Here is an 8,308-nt window from a genome sequence, read left to right on the forward strand (position 1 = left end):
CATCGGACCGAAGTCCGGAACTGACTGCATCGGACCGAAGTCTGGAACTAACTGCATCGGACCGAATTCCGGAACTGACTGCATCGGACCGAAGTCCGGAACACATAACACAAATACGCTTGAATCACAAAGACGTCAAGCCAGCTAGCTACTACATCAAACTAAAGACCAGACTACTGATAACTACACGGGCCGGCATTGTGGCCGTAGACCCGATCCTACTGAAGGGAGACTCACCTCGTGAACTGGCTGCTGAGTGAATAGCTCTGAGGGCTAACTGCTGCTGCTCCGGTATCTCCCCGACTACAAGACCATAAACATACTTAATCAAATACTAAACACTGCACTGGGTAAAATGACTCTTTTACCCCAGATCAAAGTCAACTCTCTTTGGGCTGACTCGCCGAGTTGGGTCACCCAACTCGCCGAGTCCTACTCTCACTTCTCAGTTCTACACGCTGCTACTCGTCGAGTGAGGCATCGACTCGACGAGTACCCTCTTGATCCAAGAACTCAGACAATCTTCATCCGACTCGCCGAGCCGTATGAACAAACTCGACGAGTTGTTCATGATGCTAAGAAGATTGTCTCAGACTCGCCGAGTTGTATGAACAACTCGCCGAGTCCCTCCATCACTGAGTCTACCCTAAACTCGCTGAGTCCGCTCTCTAACCCACTGGATTCACTCGACACTGACCAAAATGAAGGACTCGGGAACTCGCAACCCAACTCGCCGAGTCGTTCTTCCCGACTCGCCGAGTTGCCGCCATGCAACTGATTTTTACTCGATTTTGTTTGAATCCAACACATACAATTGATAGATCTGAGTCCATTAAGTTGATTTACCACGTAAAGTTTCCAACTTTACGTGCACAACCTCATGAATAAGGGAAATAAGGCTAAAGGATGCATAAAATGGGTAGATCTATGATTAATATGCAAAGTAACTCCAAAAAGACAGTAGATCTGGGCTCTACAACACCCCATCATTCAGATCTAAAGATATCTCGACTTATTAAGGCATTCATGCAAACATAAGGCTTGGAACAAGCATCAACTAGCTCTTAGGAGAGCCCTAATGGAAGTTTAAAGCATATAACAAGAGGGAACTCCAAAAATACCTCAAATAACTCAGATTTGCCCTTGGATCTTTGCACTCCAACGCTTCTCCTTGCTTCTTTCTTCTTCTCCTTCTTCACACCTTCACAAAATGGCACAAAACACTTAGCTCACACAAGGGTGGATTAGGGTTCTTTCTCACAGTGTTCTCAGGGTGAGGGAGGCGAGAATGGGGCTATAAGGTGGTTTAAATAGTGGGCAACCCGGGGATTTAGGGTTTCACCCAGACGGATGGACTCGCCGAGTCCAGGATATGGACTCGCCGAGTCCCCGGCTCACGCGTGCTCGCAGCCGCGACCCTACTCGGCGAGTCAGGCTATGAACTCGCCGAGTCCCTCTTGCAAAACTCACAACAATTACCAATGAATTAACATACCGGGAACGGGTCGTTACAATTCTCCCCCACTTGTCTCAGACTTCGTCCTCGAAGTCTGCTACGGCTGGATCTGCAAATAACTTTGGGTAGTGCTCTCTCATCTCCTCCTCAGCCTCCCACGTCCACTCAGACCCCTTCCGGTGCTGCCACTGCACCTTTACTAACTGAATTTCCTTGTTCCTCAAGGTCTTAGTCTTCCGGTCCAGAATTGCGACCGGTCTTCTCAATATAATTCAGGCTGCTATCAATCTGAATATCCTCTAAGGGAACGACTGCTGACTCATCCACCAGACACTTTCTCAACTGAGACACATGGAAAGTGTTGTGGATCTGACTAAGCTCCTCAGGAAGATCTAACCGATAAGCAACCCGACCCACCCGGGCCAAAACCCTGAAAGGACCAATAAATCTGGGGCCCAACTTGCCCCTCTTCCGGAACCTGATGACACCCTTCCAAGGTGAGACTTTCAGAAGGACCATATCCCCCACCTGGAACTCCAAGTCCGAACGCCTCCTATCGGCGTAGCTCTTCTGCCGACTTTGAGCAGTCTGCAGTCTACTACGGACCTGTTGGATCAACTCAGTCGTCTTGAGCACCACCTCCGTGCTCCCGATGACCCTCTGACCGACCTCGCCCCAACAAATCGGGGTCCTACACTTCCTCCCATACAGCATCTCAAAGGGAGGTCGGTCAATGCTCGCATGGTAACTGTTGTTATACGAGAATTCCGCTAACGGAAGATACGTATCCCAACTGCCACCGAAATCTAGGACACATGCCCTGAGCATATCCTCGAGAGTCTGAATCGTCCTCTCGCTCTGCCCGTCTGTCTGAGGGTGGAAAGCGGTGCTGAAATGGAGACGAGTACCCATCTCGTCGTGGAACCGCTTCCAAAATCTGGATGTGAAACGGACATCTCGGTCAGACACCACTGATACCGGCACTCCATGACGTGCCACAATCTCACGCACATAAATATCGGCTAACTTCTCCGCCGATATACTCTCCTGGATCGGGATAAAATGGGCACTCTTCGTCAACCGATCCACTACTACCCATATCGAATCCACCCCACGTGCGGTCCGGGGAAGCTTGGTGACAAAATCCATGGTAATGTCCTCCCATTTCCACACGGGAATGTCTAACGGCTGCATCCTGCCGTGAGGTCTCTGGTGCTCCGCCTTGACCTTCCGGCAGGTCAGGCATCTCTCGACGTACCAGGCGACGTCCCGCTTCATGCAGGGCCACCAATAATCAGGTCGAAGATCCCGATACATCTTTGTCGCTCCTGGGTGGATAGAAAATCGAGACTTATGAGCCTCGTCCATCAATACCTGCCGTACTCCACCCCAGTACGGTACCCATACCCTACCATGAAGTGTCAACAAACCCCGACTGTCGTAATCAAATGAAGCTACTCGGCCCACTATCCTCTCACACTTCTGCCTCTCCTCCTTGAGGCCCTCCATCTGAGCCTCCTTGATCCGCTCCAACAGTGGAGTGATCACTGTCATCCTCATACACAGATCCCTAATAGGGGCCGCCGACACCTTGCGGCTTAGGGCGTCGGCCACCACGTTGGCCTTCCCTGGATGATAAAGGATCTCACAGTCATAGTCCTTCAGCACGTCCAACCACCTCCTCTGCCTCATGTTCAAACTCGGCTGATCCATAAGATATCTCAAACTCTTGTGATCCGTGTATATAGTACAACGGACCCCATAAAGGTAATGCCTCCAAATCTTGAGGGCAAACACAACTGCCCCCAGCTCCAAATCATGGGTAGGATAATTAGCCTCGTGAGGCTTCAACTGTCTCGAGGCATAAGCTATCACATGGCCTCGCTGCATCAGAACTGCTCCCAAACCTGTGATCGAGGCATCACAATAGACTACAAAGTCCTCTACTCCCTCTGGCAAGGTAAGGATCGGAGCCTCGCACAATCTCTGCCTGAGGGTCTCGAATGCTGTCTGCTGCTCCGGACCCCAACGAAATACCACTGACTTCTTGGTCAGTCGGGTGAGCGGCACTGCTATCTTGGAGAAATCCTGAATAAATCTCCGATAATACCCTGCCAACCCTAGGAAGCTCCGAATCTCAGATGGAGACTTCGGGACCTCCCACTGCATCACGGCCTCTATCTTGGCCGGATCTACCAGAATACCCTTCTGGTTGACGAGGTGACCAAGGAACTGCACCTCGCGCAACCAGAACTCACATTTGGAGAACTTTGCGAAAAGTCTCTCCCTCCTCAAAACCTCCAGCACCTCCCGCAGGTGCTCCTCGTGCTGCTCCTGCGTCTTGGAATATACCAAGATGTCATCAATGAACACTATCACTGACCGATCCAGCATCGGTCTATACACGCGGTTCATGAGATCCATGAACGCGGCTGGAGCATTGGTGAGCCCAAATGGCATCACCACAAACTCGTAATGACCATACCTGGTCCGGAAAGCAGTCTTCTGTACATCCTCATCTCTAACCCGCATCTGATGATATCCGGAGCGTAGATCGATCTTGGAGAACCAAGACGCTCCCTGAAGCTGATCAAACAAATCATCTATCCTCGGGAGTGGGTAACGGTTCTTCACCGTTACCTTATTCAACTCCCGATAATCAATACACATACGATGCGACCCATCCTTCTTTCTCACAAACAGGACCGGCGCTCCCCAAGGCGAACTGCTCGGCCGAATGAAACCCTTGTCTAACAGCTCCTGCAGCTGTGTAGACAACTCCTACATCTCAGGGGGAGCTAGTCGATACGGTGCCCTGGCTATCGGGGCCGCACCAGGAACGAGGTCGATCCTGAACTCAACCTGTCTCTTAGGAGGTATCCCCGGCAAATCCTCGGGAAACACGTCCGGGTAGTCTCGAACAATAGGAACATCATCCACTGTCGACTTGCCCTTCTCCCGGGCATCCAAAACGTAAGCTACAAAACCGGCGCAACCCTGCTGAACATAGCGCCTCGCCCTTGCGGCGGAACAAAAGGTCGGTCCTCGATGTGGCCTCTCGCCCTGAATCACCAACTCTCCCCCACTGGGAGTGCGAACCCTCACTAGCTGAAGCTCACAATCAATCACCGCCCCATTGGGGCTTAGCCAATCCATACCCACAATAACCTTATTCCCTCGCAGGGGAATAGGTACCAGATCCACTGAAAACTGCTCATCAAATAACTGAAGAGAACACCCTTTGTGCACTCTGCCGACTCTCACGGTCCTATCATCCGCTATCTCAACCTCTAATGGACAATCCAGCTCCCCTGGAGCTCTACTGAACCTCTTGCTAAGCGCAAGAGATACGAATGATCGGGTAGCCCCCGAATCGAATAATACAAAAGCAGAAATGCCGTTCACAGAGAACGACCCTGAATAAAACATATAATCATAAGCAACATTTAATCAATAATGATAAAGAGATAAAAGGGAAGATACATACCCGTCACCACATCAGGAGTCGCTCGCGCCTCCTCTGCTGTCATCTGAAACGCCCTACTCTTCGCCACTGGCGCCTCAGCTCGGCCCTGCCGGCCATCTGTAATCCTCAAGGTAGCAGGGGCAGGTGCAGCCACCTTCCCCGCTGAAGCTAGACTCGGACACTGGGACTTTTTAGGTCCCCTCTGATTGCACTGAAAGCAAATCAGATCTGATGCTGCGACGGCAGTAGCAGGGGCCGTACAATCCCTACTCAAATGCCCAATCCGACCACACTTGTAGCAACCGGAACTCCCTGCCTTGCACCCTCCCTCGTGCAATCTCCCACACTTGCCACATCGACCGTGGCTCTGCTGACTCCTAGATCTGTGATCTGAAACCTTGGGCTTTTTGCCCGACCTGCCTGAACCCGAAACCGCCTCCGGTTTCCTCTTCTTCTCCATCTCAAGGTCAATCTCCCTCTCCCGAGCTCTAGCAATTATATCTTCCAGCGTTTTACAGCTGGACCGGCTCACAAACTGGCGGATATCGCTCCGCAACATCTCATGATAACGGGCCTTCTTCATTTCCTCATCAGCTACATACTGAGGAACGAGAAGAGCCCTCTCCCTGAACTTGGCGGTGATCTCTGCCACTGTCTCTGTCGTCTGGGTGAGGTCCTGAAACTCCCTAGCTAGTTGTTGCACCTCAATGACCGGTGCAAACTCCGCCCTGAACCTGGTAGAGAAATCAGCCCAGGTCATGGCGTCCAATGCTGCGTCATCCCCAATGGCATGCCCGACCTCCTCCCACCAATCTCGTGCCCTGTCCTTCAGGAGACAGGACGCCAATCTGACCTTGTCCCCCTCGGGACATCTGCTAGTACGGAAAGCGTTGGCCACATCTGCCAACCATCTGGTGCTCGCTATGGGGTCCCGCGCCCCATGATAGTCCGGAGCTCCACATGCCCTGAACTCCCTGAAGGTAAGGGTGCGCGACCCCATCATGGCCGCCACCTCGGCACGGAAGGTGCCCAGTCTCTCATCCATCAGCTCTAGAATCCCCTCCTTGATTGAACCGAAGATCACAGGAGTGTGCTCTATAATGATGCGCGTAATCTCCGAAGAAAGAAACTCTCGGGTCTGCTCATCCATGCGCTCATCCCCCGAGCCTGAACCTGATCCCTCCCCGGCACCTTCGCTGCCGGCTGCTGGTCTCGAACGCAAAACCACCATTCTGAAACACATCACAACTATATCAGAAAACAGAAATATCCCAAGGGATTATTGATACTACAACTAGCTTCCTGGTCTTGTCTCAACCTTTCTTGATTCGAGTACGGATCCTCTGTTTCCGGTAGTACGGGCCCATACTACCTTCCACATCTATCCGTACTTTCTTCAAGAACTGCCTTGACTCCACCAAGTTACTTCTACTACTACTGATCTCTACTACTCTCATCCCAGGCTTGCCCTAGGGAAACCTCTGACTCAACTCAACTAGTCCTCAGCTGCTGAAGGTCTCCTTATAATGCTAATTAACCACCACCTGAACACCATCACATGTGACGAAGATCAGATAATCCTTCAAGTAAAAGACCCGTCCCTATAACGGTTGGACTCAAACAAGAGCTGCGCAATAGGGCCAGTTCCAGCACTCTGGGATTATTCAATCCTGATCACATGTGGTGTAACATGTTCACCTAATGGCTAGCTTCCATCACTCAGAACTCCCACAAAGCACGTAGCAAGCAGCATTCGGATAAAGGAAACATACTCAAGCGAAACTATTCTCAAACGAGAAACTGATCTAGCATACAGCGCTAAGCTCATACTATCAGGCATAACCTAAACAGGCTATCCTATTGCTGTCTACTCAATACTAGCATGCAATACTCATAAAGCTGTAACACATAAAGCAGGCACATAAGGCATCCTCCTAGATCCTTAGTCCTATACTAGCATGCTGTTCTACTGAACTGAAACTGAACAAATAACTTGTATGGGTAATTTGGGAGTACTTACTTGAGCTCGGCTGATCGCATGCACCACACCCTTATCTTGTAAAAAAAATTTCTTTCTTTCTAAGTGCTTTCAACATTCTTTTAGAAAACATTTTCCTTTTAAAATCTTTTTATTTCCCCTTAGTTTGAGTTCAGATACACCCGGAAGTGTATCCGAATCCCTCAAACCAGGGCTCTGATACCAACTTGAAACGACCCAAAAATACGACCCAAAAATTTCGTTTTTCAACATAACCAAAAACCATAATCTGAGTGTCATATCATAAACCATACATGATGTATCTCAAAATCATAATAAAAACACTATGCGGAAAACTGTATCATATCCGTATGTAAAAATTAAGAACCAATCAACTCCCAGGATAAAAGCTGAAGCTGTGGTGTGTGCGATGCCATCATCCCGAGCTCCTCTCTCTACAAGCGGAAGTACCTGAAACAAAACTGAAACTGTAAGCACGAAGCTTAGTGAGCTCCCCCAAACTACCACATACCATACAATACATATAAATCACATACTGGGCCTGGCCCACTGCATCAGACCGAGGTCTGGAACTAGCTGCATCGGACCGAAGTCCGGAACTGACCGGGACCTTGTCCCCTGCATCAGACCAAAGTCCGGAACTAACTGCATCGGACCGAAGTCCGGAACTGACTGCATCGGACCGAAGTCTGGAACTAACTGCATCGGACCGAAGTCCGGAACTGACTGCATCGGACCGAAGTCCGGAACACATAACACAAATACGATTGAATCACAAAGACGTCAAGCCAGCTAGCTACTACATCAAACTAAAGACCAGACTACTGATAACTACACGGGCCGGCATTGTGGCCGTAGACCCGATCCTACTGAAGGGAGACTCACCTCGTGAACTGGCTGCTGAGTGAATAGCTCTGAGGGCTAACTGCTGCTGCTCCGGTATCTCCCCGACTACAAGACCATAAACATACTTAATCAAATACTAAACACTACACTGGGTAAAATGACTCTTTTACCCCAGATCAAAGTCAACTCTCTTTGGGCTGACTCGCCGAGTTGGGTCACCCAACTCGCCGAGTCCTACTCTCACTTCTCAGTTCTACACGCTGCTACTCGTCGAGTGAGGCATCGACTCGACGAGTACCCTCTTGATCCAAGAACTCAGACAATCTTCATCCGACTCGCCGAGCCGTATGAACAAACTCGACGAGTTGTTCATGATCCTAAGAAGATTGTCTTGGACTCACCGAGTTGTATGAACAACTCGCCGAGTCCCTCCATCACTGAGTCTACCCTCAACTCGCTGAGTCCGCTCTCTAACCCACTGGATTCACTCGACACTGACCAAAATGAAGGACTCGGGAACTCGCGACCCAACTCGCCGAGT

The sequence above is a fragment of the Lactuca sativa genome, chromosome 8, assembly GCF_002870075.4.
Source record: "Lactuca sativa cultivar Salinas chromosome 8, Lsat_Salinas_v11, whole genome shotgun sequence".
NCBI classification, from domain to species: Eukaryota; Viridiplantae; Streptophyta; class Magnoliopsida; order Asterales; family Asteraceae; genus Lactuca; species Lactuca sativa.